Here is a 22,763-nt window from a genome sequence, read left to right on the forward strand (position 1 = left end):
TTGTTTTTTTTTTTTTTTTTGTATACAGTAAAAAAATCTATGTTCTTTTAAATTTCCAGTCTTGATCTGCTCCCTGGGAAATTATGGGGAGGAGGAAAGGGAGAGGAAGTTAGAGGCAAAGTTTGACAACTGTTTGCTGGATTTAACTATTACTTTGTGCTTGTTTCCTTTTAACTATGTATTAATATTCTATGAAATTATCTCTGTGGTAAAAATGCTAACTGGAACGGTGATTTGCAGTGAATAATGGAGAGTAGCAGCAGAAAATAAGCTTTCAATTTGTAATCCTGTAAACTCTCAATTTGTGTCTCTCTGTGTGAGATTGCCTTAATGTAATATCAAAAATATTTTAAACCAAAAGTTAATAACCCATCTCTATTAACTTTCTTTCATGTAAAAATAAATCAAATATTGGCCTTTTTAATAGTTGTGCTTGATGTCTGCTCAAAATTGCTTCAGGAAGAGAAATTTTGTACCCTGTTTTTTAAATAATTAACTGATCTTCATCTGTATCCTGCATTTCTCTGCTGGACACCAGTGTGATTTCCTCCAAGAAATCTGACCTCTCAAAAGAAGTAATATGCAGCACGGAAAAAGTGGTCCTGAACTATAGATCCGGATTGGCTGTCCCATACCCACTGAGCATCCCCTTGAACAGAGGTCTTAGCTCGATGCTTTACAAAATATATGTTCTGTCTGCTTCGAAGAACAGGCTCTCTTGGATTTTGTTTTTCCCGTTGTGCTTCATTTCTTCACATGGCATATGGTATACCTCAAACCAGACTTCAAAAGCTCATGGATCACAAAGTCAACGACAGTACTTTAAGAAGAAAAGTAGTGCTTAAAAAAATGTGCTGCAGTCATGAGTATGAATTTATTTTCTTAGCTTATGTACAAAACTCTCACTCTGATAACAATCACTGGCTCTGTTACACTTCCATTTCAGACTATCCAAGTTACTGACAGCTAACACATTACACCGCGAATTATCTATGGCATATTTTCAGTGCTACACCTGAGCACCAGGGTAGCACTAACATGCATCAGGCATATCACTTCTGGCATCAGATGAGCTTCATCAGCACTAGCCTGGAGATGTGTTCCACTTCACCGTATAGACCTGTCCCATGGGAGGGAAAAGATATCCAAGCTCCAGTAAGCTTCAAGCAGCTCATTCTTCTTTATTTTGTTTTTCATTATTAATTTGAAGATTCCCCTTATATTTTCCATTTGTAGAAATGGAATTCTCTCTATACAACCTCTGCATAGTTATTACGTTTTATATGCATTACTATTATGTCAGTCAGTCAGACCAGTGTGTCCATGCAGGAAAACACAATCAATTATTACTTTGGTATTGTGTGGTTTCTGGAAGACTGGAACTTAACACCTGTCACTTTCTGATACATAAGGACTCTTAAAACTTCCATTTTTCAATAAGTTTACTGTTAAAGTCAACGTTTTCTTAGGGAATAAATATATAGGAAAAGTTGAAATCTCCATCTAAGTTTATTTGCTGGATTTGTTTCATGATTACCCTTAAGAATGCAGTGTAGATGCTAGAGTATAGCCTGCTGTCAGTTTTAAACCACTTCCCTATTCACATTATTGAATGAAACAACTCTGGGAAAATTCTTTAGTTAGGATTTGCACCCCATAGATGCAGCCAATTTCTTAGATTCACTTAGAATACATATAAAGATAGGCTATTTCTGGTAGTAATTTGAGGATTTAATTAGTTTGATTATCTAATTCCAGTTCAGTAAAGACTAATTTGCTGATTTGACCTTGCCGTGATAGAATGTTTTATATTTGCTCAGTTAAAGATTATGTACAGTAGCCTAGGTTTGGTGACGTGTTGTAAGAGTAAATCTTACTAATACTGCCTCTTAATATCTCTTGATATTAGAGGTGACAACAGGTGGTCCATAGGAGACTGTGAAACCTATGTTTAACAATAATAGGTTTTACTATTAATTCCTGCTCTTTTCTTGGTTTTAAGAGGTTACTTTCACTTAATTAATCAAAAATTAAATAGTTGGAAAGTGTGTGATACTACTTTTACTGGCTTTACCGGAATTTTGTATCACATAGGCAGAAAATGTTAGATTCTCTGAACTAAGCTGTAAAGGCCCAAGGACACTACTTCTTTTACTCAGAATGGGAAGGAGTTGGGATGGGGGAGGAGTGGAAGAGCTTTCTGGACGACTTTCTCATGGAGATTCACAACAGAGGTGGCTACTGAAGCAGAGGCTTCTTAGCATTTGTCAGGCTGTCGGCAATTCATCAAAATTTACAAACCATGTATGTTAGCTCTGGGGAGAGCAAGGGAGTAGCAGATTATCCTAGTCTCCATTACTGTACAGAACACAGGAAAGAGCAGGAGATACAGCAGTGTCCTAATAGGTTATTAATTTATCTCAAGAAACTTTACAACTTAATATATTGTCACAATTACTGTGTTTGTTTCAAAGCTTTCTATTCCTCCATTGGTGCACTACTCATCATCTATACTGCCCTTAACCCTTCTTTCAGATAAAGAAATAAAATGCTTTAATATTTCTAAAAACTAATAGTTGTAAGTAAATAAGAGTTCTTATCAAATTGTCAAAATATTAAACTATTTTTCATAGCCATACCTGCCAAATACAAAAATGAGAAATCTGTGGACTACCTAGCATTATTTGTTTCAAAACATTAAGTATGAGTCCAACCCTGCATATTTATCAGAAATAGGAGCTTCAGAAAAGAGTTCAAAGTATTCTTGTTTCAGCTATCTATGATACCTATGTGTCATTGTATCACTGTTTATATAGCATCACTTCTCTACTGTAAGGAAAAAGTGTTTAACTTACTAATTGAGAAAACCAGGCAATAAACACTTAGAAAATGGAAAATAAGTGATTCTGAACTCAAGGCCTGTTGGAAATATTTTGAATACTATACATGACAGTTAATTTATTTTATTCATCGACTCCAGATACTATGCATAAGTATGAGTATGTTCCAATATAACTAAATTTAACACCTATAAATATTCAGAAGGAAAATGCTTTTCCTTCAGGGCATATATTCATTCATTTGTTCTACCTAACTAGTATCAGCATCCAGATAAATTCCATGATGATAAATTGATATTATCCATGCATGGTGTAAAGGTTGTAATTTGTGACTGAATGCTGTTTTGTTTTGTTTTGTTTTATTTATTTTATTTATTTTATTTTATGATTATGAGGCAGCAATTTCCCAGTAGTGATACTTCTAAATGAAACTGAAGAATTCTGAAGGTTAGTACTTCCTGAAGTTCTGAAGGTTTTAAAGCTTAAATAAATTTTTAATTAAAAAAAAAAAAAGAGAGGGAGAAAAGCAGGGTACAGGAAGCCTGAAGGAGGTTTTTAGGCTGGATGACGTGAAGTTCACTGCAGACCATGATTTCAAAGCTATTTGTACAAGGTACAGAGTAACATTTTGAAATCTTTGAGGTTTGCTTTTTACATTTTCATTTTTTTTTAAACATTTTGAGTCACAACCATATATGACTAAAAAAGATTGATAGCTTTACCTTTGATGATAAATAATTACATTTCGGAGATATATTCATTTAATCTGTTCATCAAATAAAACCTTTAAAAAAGCCTGGATTTCTCATGTCTTTTAAATAAATGAGAAAACATTAAGAATAAGCATGTAATCCAGCACAAAAAGTTGTTAATATATAGGTATAGGTAAATTCTAATTCTAATATTCTAATTCATTCTGATTTTCCCAGGTGTAAAAGACTGAATTCTGCAAAGAAAGTTAGAAGTAAAAGGAGCAAAAAGATTAATGAGAAAATAGTTTTAGAAATATTTGGAAAGCACCTTCTTGAAGGAAAAAGGCTAATTAAAGAATATTTTCCAATTTATGGATCTTAGTGCAGTGACTATATATATAAACCGAAGGAGTTACAGGAACAGGGCATGAAGCTTCTGACTTTTAGGACCGCAATCCAAATTTTGTCAACAACTACTGCAGAATAAACACCACCAAATGAGCACTGTCTTGGTGAAATGGGTGTTTATTTTCTCCTTACTAATTATCCACAGACAGGCTGACTGGCTCATTATTAACTCAATTGTGTGGAAAAATGTGAGCTGGAATTTCTCTGCTGTGCATAAACTCCTTTGACAATTTGAAATTGAACAGCAACATGCTTTGCTATTTTAATAAAATTGTACAATGTTCTGACTAAACATCCTAGTGTCTGAAAAGTGAAAATGTAACATACAAGGAAGTTATATAGATATTTACAGAAAATGAATTATAATTGTTTATTGATCTTGATTCCACCATTTTCTATTGTGATGGGAAGGGCCATACTGCTCAGCTGGTCCTTAGACCTCTACTGCAGTGTGTTTGTTTAAACAACCGCAGAACTGAAGAAATAAGGAATCTCCATACTCACAATGGAGATCAAGAAAAACTGATGCTCCAAAAAGATGTGCTAAAATTATTATTTTTTATTTCAAACAATACTTAATAATGGTAATGACAAAATCTCCTCTAAGGGTTCTATAAACTATTTGATCATGAAAACTTACAGAAAGACTCTAGTAGACTTAAATTATTGAATTTTACAGTGAATACTAGCTGTCAGAAAAAAAAAATCAGGCTTCTAATAATAAATGATAATAATAATAAATAATTAATGGTATAATTCTCAGAAATTTCAGTTACTGAAGTTGTATTTTGGATACTGAGAACAGCAAAACAATATGACATAATTGGACTTAAAGGCAAAAATGATAACTCTTTTATTACAGTACCCAAACTCAGCAGTGTGAGAGGCATCAGCATATCCTATGAACATATATTGGAAAGAACTTTTCTTATTTTTATGTAAAAGAGAGCAATTACAAAGCCAGCTCAAGTGATCTCCCTTATACAAAGCACCTACACCATGCCCACCATGGTTTTATGCCAGTAATCAACAGCAGCAATCATTTTTTTCTGTTTCAGTTTAGGTGTAGATGCATTTTCAGCCTGTATGATACAACTGTCTGAAATACAACCCTATTCTTGCCTGACAATCATGTCAGCCAAAGAGAGGTGAAGGTCTTCGACCCTCTCACGAAAAGAACCTTTGTTTGACACTGAAAGAGTGTGGACGCAAAAGTCAAAGAGTACCAGTTATCTACTGGACCAGAGCAGTGATGGGTATGTGAAACACAATAATCTTAAGTCTTTCATAGACACCAAAAGGCTTCCTCCCATATATCCTATTACTCCTCCCTACCCATCAGTTGCCATAGTATTCTCACCTGCAACACATACACTAAGATGGCAGGAGATAAGAAGACAAATGGAAGAAAACCAGATGAACAGATTGATATTTGAGTAAGGAACCTCATCCCAAGCAGTGGCTACAAGTGAGATTAAAAGGTATTTTGCCTTCTTCAAAATCAGGTTATACATGGCAGAGTGGATTTTAACAGAGAGTTTGAATTTTCTGCATGTAGCTATTTTTTTCCAGGAAAGAAAGCTGTATGCTGTCAGAAGTGATATAGCTCCCAGAGATTTTTATTTTTTTTTTATATTCTTATCAAAATGCAGTAAGTCAAAACAGATGTACTTCATGCTTTAGGAATGAAAACTGATAGAACAAGAATGTTTAAATTATCATAAGTAAATAAAAATCATAAAAGCAAGGTAATTCACTTTCCTTAGTGCTTCAGGCTGCCCTTTTCTTGAGAACTGATTGAGTAAGAGTAGTTAGTTGTCCACTCCAACTCAGTATTACTGGAATTAGCTCTTAATATTCAAGTTATAAGAAGTATCCTCTCAGCTCACACAGTATAATCAACCATTTTATGAAAGAATATATTTGATTAGTTTTACTTTAGACTGGCAGGTCTTGAAGAACAGAGACGATAGATTGATTTTTCTTTTCTATATAATATGCTAAACAAAAGAATTGCAAGGTATAATTTATAGCTCAAAATGATGAAGTACTTTGGAGACAGCTCTGAAATAGTGATTCCAGGATTTCTCTCTCAACTTTTTTTTTCCCCATTGTGCTTCAGCCCCAAATATGGAACAGTCTTTCATCAACAGGTCATTTTACTGCTCTCTTTTCACCTTTAAGAAAGCAGCCAATATGCTAAAACGTTAGGTAAACTACTGAATTCCAGGCCTATACTAACACAATCAAGAAAGTATGTGATTTTACCGACACAAGAACTGTTATCTTAACTTATATCTTTCTGTAATCCATTTTACTATGTTTCTTTAAAGAGCATACAGAATTAAAAAATAAGTTGCAAACTTCAGAAAAGTATTCCTTTTTAAAATTTATATAGTTTAAAAAACCTATGTTTACAGGCACTGTAATAATAAAGCTCTTTTACATTTGTCACCAACTAATATTTTGTTAGTTTTTTTGTCACACAATTTTAAGGAAGAAGATTATGACAGTATGATTTTGCTTAATGTGCTCTGTCTATGGAGTCTGTCTGAAAGTAATCTGTACTTCACGTGGAATGTGAAAATTTCACATCTGCTGTATCACAAGGTGAAAAACATTTTAAAGGAACAATATATATACACAAATAAAGAACTGGTTGGAGAGAGGGAGCAAAAATCCAGACTGAAAAAAAAAAGAAAAAAAAAAGCAACCAAACAATAAGAAATAAGCATCAGAGTGGAATTTGGACAGGATTAAATTCATGCTTCTTAAATTGATGATTCAAAACCTCTATAGGGCTTATGAGTTTATTGCCCGTAAAGGAGGCAAAAACCTATTGGCATCCCAGTATTCAAGTGCTGGCTAAACTTGAAATTCAACATAGGTAGGAGGTAATTAGGCCTCTGGCAAAGTCAAAGCTCTGTGAATTACTAGATATAGAAATATAGTATTAGACATTGATTTCCAACGCACTACATAACTTTGACAATTTTCTCAAGTGAAGCCTCACTGTAAAAGACTGAAAACCACTGGTACACACATGTAGGAATGCACACATTGGTCACCTGAGCCAAAACCATATGCTGTACACCATTTGGATCAGAGCTAGCTTTGAAGGGCAAGCTTTACCTGCAGATTACCCTGGGCAGGTTTCATCTACAAATTACCCTAGAACAGAGACGACCTGCAATAAGGATGAGGGGATCCTTAATGCATCTCTCAAGGACCTTAGTGTCACTCATCTCAAAGCATCACATAGTCACAACCATTTGCCTGTAAATGACTCCCAAAAATCTGCAATTCTACCCGTGCAATTTTCAGTACTGAAAAAAAAACACTGGCAAAGATCCTTCTTTCAGAGAAGTTACGCAAGTATTTCTTCGTAGAGGATGAAGAAGATGCTGTCTGACTGAACAGCAGCAAAAGCATCTACAGAAGGAACCCAAGGGGCTAACCCTTCAGTCTTCATGTTTTGTTTCACTAAAATCTTACTATGTTTTGTTTCATTTCATAAGAAGATTTATGAGCACCCTGAAGAAACAGTATCATTTTTAGATAAATTCTGTCTTTATCTACAGGAACCAGAAGACAAATCAATTTTAGAATACTAATTACAAGATGAGAGATACAAGTCAAGACACCCAATCAAAATCAGAAAAGCAATAGGGGCAGATGGCCTGAAAAAAGAATTCTTTCATGCAGTGCAAAATCTCTTAATCCTTAAAATGGGGAAAAAAAATCAGAGTTTCTAAAAGTATTTGGCCTAAAGAGTTATATTTTTCTTGTGATAACTACTACTGATATTTTTCTTTTTATGCAGCCTTCAGTGTAGGCTGTAATGTATTTTCAAGAACTTCTATGTTTGGGAAAATATTTTACTTATAATAGTTCAGCAAGATGAGGATTAACAATATTTCATTGTACTAAAAAATAGCTCTGATAGGTTGTATTAGAATTTAATTTCGTTTTTGGTAAGATTTCCTATATTATTTGATCTCAACCTCTTCTATGTGGTGATTCATACTGAAACAGCAAAATATCACATGAAAACAAAGAAAGATGCACCCATGAAGAACAGGATTCTCTCTGGAAAATCTACACACTGTCTGATGTAGGCAAAAATAAAACAAGAGCAGTAGTTATCAAACAGGACTCTAAGTTTGAGAAGTGTAACTGATCCTTAGTATGATGGAACACAACTGTGAAATTTTTTTAGAGTGGTACTTTTTCCAAGCTGGCAAGAAAGTTTTTGGTGAATTCAGGTTCTTATCAGGGACTGAAGCTAATGATAGCAAAAGCCTCATAAATAAACTCCAATTTTCAATTTCTACTACATTACACAAACAAAGAGAGTAGTAATTAGCAGCTGCTTCCTCAGCTAGGACCTGCTTGGTAAAGTTTATACAATCTCTTAAAACAAATATCTGTGTTGTGCTAATTATGATTCAGATAGGCAGATGACCATTTCAGATGACCAGAGGGTTTAAGTGCCTAAAAAACTGAATTGATCCTATGAGCTCAGTTATACGAATTTGTAGGACTGCATCTCACAGGTTTAGAAAAGATTGAATCAACTCATACCATTATTAGTATTAGATGAAAATGAGTACCTGGCAGAGATGTTTAGTTTATTAACGAAGTTATTTCATTAAACATATGCTTATGAAATAAAAGAATTCCTCCTAATTATTATGATCACATCACTCCACTCTTTAGCAGATTGGTTTCATTACTGGATTTAGAAGTTGACTTTTTTGACCTTATTTTGTAGGGAACAATCCAGATGGTATAACCTGGGTACTGGCAGCACTAGAGATGAAGCCGATCTTAGCTCCTGTTAAATTCTTGCCTGCTCTTTGATCACACTAAGCAAGGTTGAATTTATTTTACCTGAAGGTGTATCCTGCAGAACTTAAAAGACTAAGTGCTACTAAGAAGCAATAGAAGCATACATAATTTAAATGACAGCATGCTTTATACAGAGGGTTGTCAAGGAATATGACAAAACTATGAAGCAAATTGAACAGAATTTAAGGAATCTAATGCAGTTGGTAAAGCTAAATGGGAAAGATTAAAAATCCTAAATAAAAGAAAGGTCAATGGAAATTAAAATAGCTATAGACGTACAATAATTTTGGTGATTGCCTAGCACATTTCTAGTATTTTACAATTAAAAAAAAATGCCAATAGGGAGAAAATGGTTAGTAATAGGTTAATAAAGAAAAGAATTGGAAGACAGGAACTAGAACAAAACTTAGAAGATGAGTCAGACTGCAAACACTATTTCAATTATTGATGGAGGTTTTCTTGCTAGTTGAAGTTCTCTTGCTGATGAAAATGTGTAAGGTTTGCCGACACAGCTCAAGTAACCTTTTATGGGTGTCATCATGAAGATGCTGTATGAAGATATAATTCAAGCAAAAATGGGGTGGTTTGCACTCACTACTTCACGTTTTTAGTGCAACACTATGCAACATTGACTCAGGCATTTTATTTGATTTGCTAATGGTAAATAAAACAAGTTTCTTTTTCTCTCTCCAATGCATGCACATACACACAGAAAGCTTAGAAAAATTTTAACTCTAAGTATCAAAGTACTGCAAAATTATTTATCTAAAAATAAAACTTTATGCTCTAATTAACAGCAAGCTCACAAGAGATAAAACTACAGTAAGAAAAATGAGAAGAGCCACTGAAATGAATGAAGCAGTGCAGACTTCCTAGGGATGGTTTCCATCTGTACTCATGTCCCTGAGATGTCCTCATTTGCCTGGCAGTATCTCATTAAGATGAATGGGCCACTTCACAAGTCTTTGGAGAGTTTCTGAAAGGGCACAGAGACACGAAAGAGAAATGATAGTATTTACCTTCTGCACCATTTAATGGCTATTTACTGGCATGGGGATCGGGTGCTCTACATTTTAAAGAAAAACAACAGAAAGATCCACTCAAGTTCTCAGGTTTCAGTGTTCTTGTCAAACTCTCCCATCTACTATTAAGAGTTTTTGTTTTGTTTCATTTATTTTAATTAACTAGTTTCCTTTCATGTTTCTAATTCTAGGGTGTAGTAAAAGGCAAACTATAAAAAGTTACTATTAATATTGGTAACCCTCAAATATACCTTCATGACAGGTAAGTGCTAGCCTAAATACCTTCAGTATGTATAGGTTTAATTGTAATACCATTAAAGCAGCACATTTCCTTTTGGTACCTAAGGCACATTCTCCAGCTGATCTGAGAGTTGTTAGTTTGTCTTCAGAATTCACTCCAACTGAACGGCAAGCAGTACTTAAAGCAGCAGAATAAACCTGCTATTAGACTAGCTTAATGGAAATTTCAGCCCACTTATTAAAAAAGAAATGGCGGTAGGTAGAAAGAAATGGTGGTACGTAAAGTTCTGGTACAGCTCTAATTATGCCAATGTAATATCCTGGGGAGCTGTAAAGGCTTAGAAAATTTCAAATCAATCTGTTCAAAATAAGCACAGTTGGTACCATCCATCCACCACACTTTCTGGTGGAATCTAACCATGCTCCCTCTCTTCTAAACCAAATTGTCTCTGGATGAAGTTGAAGATTCAGTGATTCAGTGAAGAATTCCTTGCTGCCTGGGACTAATGGACTTTTCCTGATGGAAAAAACAGACCACAAAACCAGAGTCACTAGTGCATCTTCTTCTAATTTGGTACCGATTCCTTCTTTGCCTTCCTACAAGTAATTATAAAAGTAAGTCACAGTGCTATTGTTCCACTGCAAGTTTGAGAAGAGAAGAGATTTTAGCAATACCTGACATGTACTCTAACACTTGAATGGGAAAAGAGGAAACTGACCCCACAGCTATGTGACGGTTGGGTACATGTGATGGAGCCAAATGCCTGATAAAGGCAAGTGATGTATCTTTGCAGCAACACACGTTGCAGTTTGGGATATTCAGGATGCACATTAGGAAAAACTTTTGCACCAGGAGGGCAGTGTGACACTGGAACTACATAGCTCAGAGAAGTCATGAAACCCCTTCCTTTGCAGTTTTCAGGATTCAGCTAGACAAAGCCATGTCTGACCTTGAATAAGGATGGTGACAGTCCTGCTCCTGGCAGAAGATTGAACTAGACGACCTTGGGAGATTCCTTCCAGCCAACATTTCTAAGATTTGATGAGAATTACAGACATAGATAGGCCAAGTAGGATGCCTTAAATCAAGAAATGGAACAATATTTGTAGAACTGGAAGTCAGATGGTTTGGAGGCATTTGAATCTCCTTCACTCTGGGGCACTCTGGGATCATGGGTTTATTTCTAATTAGGTTCTTCAAGTATGTCATGTTCATCAATCCATCACAGCAAAGCTTTAGCCCTAAAGAATCTGTACCTCTCTTGGTGAGTTTGTGAAAATGAGATCTGAATTCCTTTCTCCTGTTTTTAAAACCACTGTCAATGCCATAGCATGTTACAATACAAAAAGGCAATGGACTAATTTTTTCCTGATTTGGAATTTCTCATACCCATATTTTAAAAATCACTAGATATAATTTGGCAGTCAAATCCTCAGCTGATGATATAACACTCCCACCTTATGCAACATTTAAGATTTCACACGATTTTAAATTTGCATAAAGACAATTATTTGTATACCTATATAAATAAAAAGATCATCAAAACCGTTAGCTGGAATTTATATGCTGAACATATATGATTTTCAGAATTTTCAGTCTCTTTTGCTCTGGAGGATCACACCTTTAGCACCACACCTTTAGCACCACAAGATTTTGTGGCACACAGATGGCTTGTGCCACACAAACCGCTTTGCATAGAAATTTCTCAAGAAGCGGGAAATTTTCAACCTGATGAAATATTTGTAATACCATTTTTCTATAGAAAGTACATCTTATATAAATATTGCTCAACAGATGAGTTCATTTTTAATTCAGTCCTCCTAATGCTTCAATCTTTTCTGTTTAAGAGCTGAAATGAAAAAATAAAAAATATGCACTTTAAGCCAGTTGGGTTTGAGTCAACTCTGTATGATTACTGTTAGAATAGAGAAATTAGAACGCTTGAAAGCAACTGAATAAATAAACATTCATTCTTCACGAAACAGAACCATACATCTATGGACATTAATTCTGTGATTAACATAAGTTACAGTAACAATGTTGGGTAGCCAAAGGACACTATTTACTAAAAGACTGATTTTAATAATTCTCAGATAAAGGAAGTAAATTTGGGATTCTCTCTTTCCCCCAGCTTTTAAAAATTCTAGTGATAAGAACAGCTCATGTGGAGTCAATTAGCTTCTCTTTTTCTATGTTGATGTCAGTTTTGCAGTTATACTTGGCATAACAGCTTTGATTAAGCATTTTATATAATTGTAAGCTTCCTGAGGGGACTTAGAATGGAGCTATCAGGTGCTTGGGTTACATTCCAGATGGCAAGAGATTTGCTCAGCTTCACACTCGTCTTCCCACTGATGATACTAAACCACTGTGGAATTCATTTGCAAGTAATTCCAGGAACCATCAGGTTGAATTTCAAAGAATTTTAAATACCATCAACTCTGCTTTAAAAAAAAAAAAAAAAAAAAAAAAAAAAAAAAAAAGCAGATGAGTTGCTGTGGTTGTTTTTTAAACAATTCCCAGGTTTTCCCTTGAGTAATTTTTAAACCTGTGTCTGCATGCATTACACTCTTAAAAACACTGCTGCTGGAGTAAGGCTACAAGGGAACTGAAACAGCCACCTACAGTTAATCCTTTTCTATTCCAAATTTTATGTGAAGCTAAATGGAGTCAACATTATCTAGAAGCAGATAGGTATGATATGGGAGTCAGGAGAAGGCAGCCCATAATCAGACTGCTTTGGGCTACCACCACACCTGGGCTCCATTTAGGTGAACCTACTTTAACATAGAAAGTTAGCTTCTGCAAGAGAAGGAAAGTTAGGAAGCAAGTAATCTCCCCTGCAGAGACAGCAATGTTAAGGACATGTGGAAGCAAACCTGGGGACACTGCCACTCCATATTCCAGAAAGCTTCAAGCATGGATGGCTGCGAGGACAAACAGAATGATCATTCTCAGAAATCCCTAATAAGCTGCTCCATTTTTTTGCCATTTCCCTGTTCCTAGCGGGCTGTTGATTGGATACATGATTCCGAGTTACAAGAACATTTTTATGTGTGTTTATAACATGTGTAATGATAGAGGTGAACTGGCTTCTGGATTTTTCCTATCCCATGAAAATGTGCATCTAGAAGGGGACTTGAGCACTGTGGAAGTATTTACACACAAAGCTGCGTTGCCCAAATTCTGTTTGGTGACTGAAAATTACTAAATTCAGTAGGCACTGTTTTGAGTTTAGAAACACTGCTTCTGGTAGACATAAAACTGACCTAGTTCCTGTTTAGCCCGAATTTGGCATTATTTGACTTCAGGCATCCTAAAAGACTTCATCCACTGGATTTTAGGCAAGAACTGAGCCAAGTTCGGCAAGAGAACTGTTTTTTTCCTCCCATGCTCAATAACACATGGCTTTGACAGCTTGACGATGTCTAAGGAAGAGGAAGCGGTCATGGAGGATTCAGTGCTGTTTTTGCAGGAAATGACCAACAACCACAAAGTGACTGTCCTGCAAGAACTCTTTGAAAAAGTGGCTAAAGACATGCCGTCAGAGGAGAGGAGTTTGGAAAGATATTTTTTGCTGAACCAGAACCAAATTGTTATTCAGCATACTGAACAAAATTCTCATCCAGAATGAGAACTGAACGAAAGCTGAAAACTACACAGAGGTTACTGTCTATAAATAAAAGCTCATCACAGATGTTGCTATGTGGGGAATCACTCAAAGGTATTGCAACAGGTAATGGCAGTGAAATTAATGCCTGATAGCCAGGATGGAGAACAACAAAGACAGAAGCGAGTTCTTTGGTCCATGTTATCCACTTCTTTAACTTATGATATGAGAAGGTGGAAGACCAAATACTTATATAAAATATAGATTGACTTGATACTTATGGCAAAAGCTACTGGGGGAATGGCACAACTTTGAGTGGACTTCACTAGTATGCCTGTAGTATGACTGTAGTTTTCAACTGAAGATTTATCAAAATCCTGTCTAACATAACTCATGCTCTGTAAAACAATCAAGGAATGTAACTGTGGGTAGTGATTTGATAAATTAGCATCAGCAATTTAGTGTCAGACTGTCTTAACAATGTAAGTCAAAGCCAAGGAACTCTTACATTCTGTTTTTTTTTTTTCAGGACACAGCTATTTCAAATCCCCCTTGCCTCTGCATGAGCAGAATAGAGAAACATTGCACTAGAGCATCTTAATTTAGTAATAGTATAAACATGTATAGTTTCATTCTGAAAAAGACCTCTGCTTTCTTATCACTAAAGTTTGCAGGTGTTACCTTCAACTGACAGGAGAAGAAAATGTTAAAATGATGTTTCACAATGGGGGATTTTTTGAATCAAAAAATTAAGTAATGTTAAATACAGAGTAAAGGTCAGATGAATACGATCTTGAAAGATCAGGATGATGAACTGCAAGTCTTTAAAGCCTCTGAAATCTCAAAAAATTTAAAAAGAAAGGTCAATAAAGGATTTAGTCAATTTGCTGATGAGTAACACTTTAATGAAAAATGAATCTTATGTTCTATCAGATGATTAAAATGTCATGCCTGAACTATATTACTTTCCACAGTTGTAGCAACAGTTCTAGCTACATAACTGAGGATTAAAAGAACATTTTTTCAACTCAAATAATGATATTATCAGACAACTATTAGAAGTTTTAAACAGTGATGTATAGGTTTACAGAGTTTTTCATTAAAATAATCCTTAGAAAACAACATAGTAATAATAGTAAAACCCATATAAAGCTGAAGTTAAAGAATTAATATGTAGCCGAAAGGATATCACTTTAATAAGATTTTAACTTTAACCCTGTTTTGAACTTACTATAACAGGCATTTAAATGTATTAGTACTGATAATTTTTGTGTGCTTAGAGCTAAACTCTTAGTTCTAACATTTTAATCCCTCAGGTTTTGTTTGTTGGTTTGTTTTCAAATATGAAAACACCAGCCCTGTATTTGAATGAAGTGAAGCCTTCAGAACATAAGCACCAATTTTAGCCCACTATTCTTTGTCCTATTGATTAAGACAAACAAACAAACAAACAAAAACATTAACTATTAACTTAGTTAATAATAATTTCCTATTATGTTGATAGGAAACAACCCAACAACAACAAAAAATATTTTCTGCCACCTTGGATATTTGAACACGTAGAAAATAAAGAAGCCATTCAAGGAGTGACTACTTGAATATAAACAATAAAGGATTCCCTTTTCTGCAGTTCTTACAGATGTTTTTGTTCAACAGAAGAGTCAAAAAAGCACAGAGCTCCTTCTGACTGCAAGGAAATCTTCAGGAGCAAAATCAGGCAGGATAGCAGACCTGTGCAAGTTTGCTTGTGATTCAGCTGATTTCAATTTATGAATTTCCTTTTCTCTTACCTACTTAAGTTCTATGAAAGATAACTATTTTCAAAAGAATCTCTGAAGTTATTCTTTCTATAAATAAAACTCCAAATAATTATCTCATCCCATCTAGAAACTGCTGTGTAATTATGTAGCATCCAAAAGTTAGGAAAGTTAGATTTCAATCTAGTAACTATTGAGATTTCATTTGTTCTTCATAGACTTTTAATCTATCAATAATGTTTTATAAATTGTAAATGCAATCACTCAGTTTATGCAAATAATTATTCTCTATTGCTATTGAAAGCATACAATCCACAGGCAATAATAAAAAAAAATCATTTTAAGCTCCACTAATTCTTCACATAAAACTATTTTAGAACCTATGCATTATATATTTCCTCATACTCATGTTTTGTCACTGCCAGTACTCGTCAAAAATATCTAAAGAGATCACATTCTTAGTTCATCTCAGAGCAATATTCAATTTTTTTGAATTTGCGTTTTATCATTCCTCCTGAAATAACGTAACGGAGCATTGTAAAAGTTCGCTTCTTGTTCTTGTATGGATAACCCATTAGGTATTTGGAGAGGTTTGCGACCACGTGAAATGCCAAGATGTTATGAAGACATCATAAAATTATTTGCAGCTCTATGATGATACTACATTGATGTCTAGTCAAGAAAAAGCTTCGTCATGCTACCCTGCTAACAGTATTTATTTAAACAATAAATACCTGAAACCTGATTAATAATAATAATTAAAAAACAATCAAACATTAAGCATCCAATGGATGTCTTCTGAATTTTCACTTTTGCAAAGTTTTCCCTGCTCAGTTTTAAGACATATTCCCTACCTCTGAGATGGAAAAGATGACTGTTACCTATAGTGAGATAAAATGGAAAGTCCCATCAAGAAATTTTTAAATGCATGAATAATTTCATAGCTAAGAATGATTCCTCCTTTTTTGGGACTATGATCAGTCTGAGCCCAAGGCAGCCTGACTGAACTTGCTAGTCATGTCATTTCAAGTAATCAGAAAATTTGTGGGAAAGATGTATTGATAATGAAACCATTCTAGTGCTTTTTCGTTTAATGCACACTTGTATTGTCCGTTGCCTTTAGTTGTTTCAGGAGACACACATGAATGTTTCAAATAAATATGCAGCAGCTTCTTAGGAATTTACATTACATATATATTTCAAAGATCAATTACAGGTCAGATGGTCCCTGGCTTCTGTGAAGCTGCAAAGAGCTGCAGAAAAGGGATAAATCCTCCTTAGCCTGCCTTGTGCAGCCATCTGGGAAGAACAGCAGCTCCAATTCTGAATAACATAGCAGTGCTTTCTGCATTTTTGAGCAGAGAGGAATCTCCGGACTGCTTGGACAATCCCTGGAAAGGCAGACGGAAGTGAATCTTTTTTTCCCTTTTAAGAGATGTTGCTTGAGGTGTGTATTATCTGCATGCCATGCCTTTGTGAGGTCATTGAAAGGATAAGGATTTTGCTGAAGGATTCAAAGGAAGAAAAGGAAATACACTGGAATGCTGGGATTACTAAAACTCTGTTTCATGTGACAGTCAAGTGTAGATAGACCTGACCCTGTCAGATGTTTCTGTGTGGAGAAAAGTAAATCTTCAGCTACTCTAAAAAGAAGAAAGGAAATTGGGAAGATAAGGAAATAGACTTTTTTTTTTTTTTGGTTCCCTCACTATAAACTATGGGAAATAAAGGCCAAGTCATCACCTGTAAATTGGTGGCAAATATTAACATAGTCTTTACCCTCAAGGCAAATGAGACAGCTCAGATTAACAATGAAAACCTCTCATGGCAAACAGTAAATACAGGGTTGTCTTTTTTAGGACAGAGGCTCTGGGTCTGCCTACCCAAAATATCCAACTAAAATGCATTGAAGTTAGCAGTATCTTTTTTCCTAAACTTAAATAGGATCACAGTGAAATCCCTCAAATGCTCAAAGTATTCTAAGAAAATCAATGAGTGTTCATATTTTTTCCAAATGGACTCTTGTAGCAAAATTGTCTCCTTATGTCAAAAATAATTTTGTGATGAGAACTTTCACAATGGAGAGAAAGAATTTAAGGACAATGAGAAAATATATCAAAGTATGCAACATTGCAAGAAAAGGGGCAGCAAATCACTTTTGGCTGCTATTTTAGGCCAATGTTTTTATTAACTACCCTGACAATCACAGAGCATCAGCTATGATAGAATAAATGTTAAGAAAGAAAGAGTGAAAAGGAACAGAAAATATAGAATGAGACTAAATATTTTCTTAAGAAGTACTTACAAAAATGCACAAATCCCACGTTTAAGTTTTCAGATGTGCATTTTTCCTGAATACAAACCTTGTATAGTGAATGACAGATACAAATAATGTGATTTCTATTTATTTTTTTGCAATTAATAAACTAAAAAATACCAGTGTCACAGGAAACTGGGAAATTTATGTGTAACCACAGAAAAGAATATTTGACATAGAAATGACAACAGTGTAGCTTTAACTTTTATTCATGGAGGTGTTTTAAACTTTACATATATATCTAACCTAATTAGATATCTTTATCTAATAGATTTATCTTATAAATCTATTACTATTCCCCATCCCTAGGTAGCACTGTTTAGCCATTTCTCATTTACTAAGACTTATAGAGAAGGTTAACACTGTCCTTTCATATTGAATGCACTTCTTTTGCCAGAATGGCCAGAGGGCGATCTCCTTCAGCTGAGCCCCTATCTATGCTTTTTCTGGTGTGTGTGCATCCATCCATAGCATAGTGCCAGGCAGATTTTTACTGTCAGTTACATAACCAGTTGATGCTATACCACCCAAAACAGCAAATACCACCAAAAATATACAGCACCACTCTTGATTGAAGAAGACAAGAAACTCGAAAGCTCCAATGCATTCCTAAAAAAGACTTATGGTAAAGAACCTGTAAAACTTGTTAACTTCTACGTAGCTCTTCCTACAACCAGTAAAATTCATACTTCAGCAGACTAAACGTGCAGTGCTGTAGTGGTAAAGTGGGACTGCAGGACTCACTCATCTTTTCCTTTCTGCTTATTAAGAACAGCAATTTTATTTTTGTATTTCTACTCAGTACCTTTATCCTCTAACACAATTACACATTAGAGATCAAAACATGGGGAAAAAAAAACCCTAACACTATCAAATCAATTATTAAAACTGAAGCTGTTTTTATTGTCTTGGCCTCAAATACTAAGTTTATGAATTTTCCATAATTGTACCTAAGGAATTAAAAAACGTGGTGCTAACGTGCATTTCTGCTATTAACATTTTTATTCTAATGCCATTTATATTAGATAATTTGTACAGTTTTTATCCCTTAAAAAAATGAGGTTTATTTTTTATTTTCCAGGATAAAGAGTGATCAGTTTTACATTCCAATTAAAACAATTGTTGGAGTGGGCACTTTCCAGTTGAATACTTCCCTCTCTGCCCAGGTGTTTACATATCCCTTGACATATGTCTCTTTTCTTGCTATACATTTTTTCCAGCCAATGTTATAAGTTGGGTTTTCAAGTGCTGTGACTGAAGCTATGAAGGCAAGGAAATAAAAGATGAGCAGGTTCTCAAATGCCTTTACATTTCATATTACTTTCTTTCTATATCCCCTCTTTTCCATGTTACGAAATAATCATAAACTCCTGGGACCACAAACGCCATGCGGCAGATACTAGCAAATCAGTATCTCAGGAGAGGCTGTACCCAGAAATATGATTGGTGTGGTTGCCCAAGAGACCAACACTGCTCAGTACAAAATGCTTCTCACCCACATCTGCCATAGGATAAAGTTATAATCAAAAGCCTTCCATGAGCTCTCATGCAGTATTCTCCAAGATGCAGGACAAAATATGCCTGACTTAAAAATTACTCCTGTAAGCAACTTGTAACTATGTGCAATGCCCTTCTTCTGCTCAAACAAGCTTTCTCCCCAAAATACCATCTTTTTTCCTTACTTGTGAAACATCTTGCGTGATTCATTTCTTTTAATAACATCTTATATAGATTAAAAGTTTAACAATGTTTTGATACAAAAGAGCCTTTGCGTAACTGCGACAGAGAGACATAAAGCTAATATTAAATACAAAATTGTGTCATATTCTATACATTAAATCCAGTTAAGCTCTGACAGAGCATCTGTAAAGGCTTCCTTGAACCCTCCCAGTGTTTACTTTGGTGTGAACTAGGTTCATCCCTCAAAATTACGATAGTTGTCAACAACTTTAAACTACTTGCAGTGGATGAGGAATAGGAAAGCCCTCAGTATTTCTGAGGTTAGAAACCCAGACAGGGCACTGGCCTGGCATTCTGTCACCTGTGAGGGCATGATAGAACAGAATAGTACAGTTGGAAGGGACCTTCAAACACCATCTAGTCCAACTGATGTCTGTATGGCCACTGAAACAGCCTTAAATTAATAATATGCCACTCCAGCAATGAATAGCAAAGGCTCTGAACCCCACGGTTCACCCCATATTGTTTTTAGAATCCTGTAAACAGAGAAGACAGCTCCTGATACAGAGACAACAATCTAACAGGCAATTAAACTACCAGATTAATAACTGCAATGTTTTAAGAGCAGTTTCTGACCTCAGTTATACCACTACCAATCTACTGCAACGTCCTCATAATTCACTAATGTGTTGTTTTTTTTTCTACAAAGTTCCAGACTAGGTATGAAATACATCTTTTATTGTGCATTAAATAAAAAACATAAAAATTTTTTGCATCAATCAGTTCAATTTTCTGGATGCCAGGATACTAAGAGATATGTGGACATCTGTGACAGAAGAAAAGTGCTTGCTTCTAGAGCTGACAGCTCACATAACTAACGCTTCATCTACCATATGATCTATTGGAGACCATGATCAATCATAGCTGTGATTTGCAGACTTAGGCATTCCAATTCATGTAAAAACTTTGCAATGTAACACAAGACTATGAAGAAACTGTTATAATTATCTGTTACAGGAGTAACAGGAGTAACAGGAGTGTGTTCAACATCATCTGCTGTTTCCTGGCAATTCCAGGCATTTCCACCTTTCCCCTTCTTCCTTGCTCAATAAGAAACTGGAAAACTATATCAAACAGTACCAGACTATTAAACCATGCCCCAGTGACAGCAACCCTACTGCCGAATTCCTCAATATAAGCCAAATATTTTGTTGATAGTTACATATGACAAATCCCTTATCTCATTTATTCAATCTTGTTATATATACTGGCATTATTAATATTTTCCTGTATAAAGCCATTCCTTTTGCTATATTTTTCTAAAGTAAAAGATGCTTGTGTATAATACATTGAAGTCAATATATGCACTGTATTTTTGTTGTCCATTATGCTAATATTTTATTCTGAAACAAACCTCCAAAGGCCTGCTATAAGCAGACAGCAGATGGAGGTGATGAATGCATCCATACATAATCATGGCTGCTTTTATTCTTTTTAGTGGCTGGAAAACTTCCATAACATGTATTTTGTTCATGTACTCATACTCATTTCTGATCTACTCTGAGAAGTTCTCAGAATCAAAACTACATAGAACTGGAACTGAATGTATTTTCCATTTTCAGGGAAGATTTATTCTTCAGAAAGGTGCAATGGAAGACTTGGGAGCATTCATTCAGCAGTGTTGAATGTTGCCTATGAGGATGTGAACTTTTTTGACTTTGTGGAAAGTCAGTGACGATGGAAACACTCAGGGCTTTGATGCTAAAACTGACCTTTGATAATTAGCTAGAAGAAGGGAAAAAAAGCAATCTATTACATGCATGAATAACCTTATCTTAATTGCCAGCAAATGAAACCAGCCTTCTTTTTTTAATGCCTCAGACTTCATTCACCTTAAAAACTTATGCTTATACTTGCAAGTTGGTACTTGCAGGAAACTGAAGCTCAGGAGAGCTCAGTTAAGATGACTAGAGCCAAATGGACCCATTTTGACACAGGCATGGTCAGACAAAGAAAGAGTAAATGCTTTGATGTTAATCCCAGCTCAAGTGAGAGGGCACCTATAACGAAACCCCATCACAAAGCACTGACTCTAGCAGTAAACTGTTGCCAAGAAAAGGAGATTGAGTTTCACTCAGGTAAAAATGTTAGATTAGCACTGTGCCAATTCAAGATTTTGGTTTATTTTCACATCCATCCCTAGAATGAAATAAGGCTATATGATAACATTAATGGAATATTGAAAGAAATATTATTAAATTTGGAAAAATGATCTTCTGGCTTCAGAACTTGACATTTTTACTGAAAATTTCAGTTACCGTGGGAGTTCACAACAATTTGGTTCCACCGTGCTCTTTTATAGGTTTTCATGTGCACGCAAGTCTTTCAGAAACCCCAGAGTTGCAGAAGTCATATGAATATAAGTCCCAGTCAGTAACAACTGTAAAACTTCACAGCAGGGTTTGCTGTTTCTGCTTGGGACAGGATCCTTGAGTTGCTGATATTGGCTTCTGGATAAATACTAAACCACAATTAGGGTCCTTTGCCCCCCACAGAGAGTGAAAGCAAGAAACAGGGAGAGGAGAGAAAGAAAGAGGAGGAAAAACAGATGCCTGCAGCTAAAACTCCTCATGTTGTGTGTGAGCAAACACACTGCAGCAACGCAGCACTATTTCATTAAGGTTTTCAATGGACAGCAGGCAGTTGATATCACTCACAACTCATCACATTGACCAAAAATAAAAATAAAAAAAAGGAGGGGGGAGGAAGCTGAAAGCTACAGAACTGTAGCACCCAGAAAGGTTAATTACCAGACACTTTGAAACAATACAAACACAGCTCTGAATTATTATTACCTTTTTTACAACTCAATGAAAAGTTTGTCAATTCCACAGAAAAGACATATAGCCAAACCTACACCTCCTTATCAGTTTTGGTAGTCTGAAAGTGTCTCTCTCTAAAAGTGTATTTACTCGCAGTTTGGATTATGAAACTACTATGGAATATTTAAGTTCTCAATACAGTCTCTATACACGATGGAGTTATTTTAGTATATTTAAACAGGTAAACTTAACTCAGTATGGGAACTTCTAGGTTCCATCTCTTCTGTGAGACTAGGTACAAGGGACAAAAGTCCACTAGTCTAAATAGATAAAAGATATTTTAAAATAAATAATACCAATTCCAAACATCCAAAAACAAAAGGCAAGTCTAAAACAATCATAACATTGGCTTTAAAATCTTGACAGGAAGAAGGAAACAGGATTTGTCTTTTTACTTTCATCCTTGTGAAGTACACCTTTCAATCTTTTCTTTGTAATCCACAAGAGCCAGTACTCATTTTAA

The 22,763-nt window shown here is 35.2% G+C and overlaps 1 protein-coding gene across 2 annotated transcripts in view; it reads right to left on the reverse strand.

The window, feature by feature from the left end:
- Nucleotides 1-22,763, reverse strand: part of KCTD8 (potassium channel tetramerization domain containing 8) — an 89,143-nt gene that overhangs the window by 24,691 nt on the left and 41,689 nt on the right. Inside the window, exon 2 of one of the 2 annotated variants that reach the window (XM_048072888.2) lies at nt 1-22,763. This exon is cut by the window's right edge and continues 18,494 nt beyond it. The exons of the other annotated variant lie outside the window; for it this stretch is intronic. The gene's annotated coding sequence lies outside the window, so the exon portion shown is untranslated. 2 annotated transcript variants of the gene reach the window in all.

The sequence above is a fragment of the Anser cygnoides genome, chromosome 4 (genome assembly GCF_040182565.1).
Source record: "Anser cygnoides isolate HZ-2024a breed goose chromosome 4, Taihu_goose_T2T_genome, whole genome shotgun sequence".
In the NCBI taxonomy this organism is placed as follows: domain Eukaryota; kingdom Metazoa; phylum Chordata; class Aves; order Anseriformes; family Anatidae; genus Anser; species Anser cygnoides.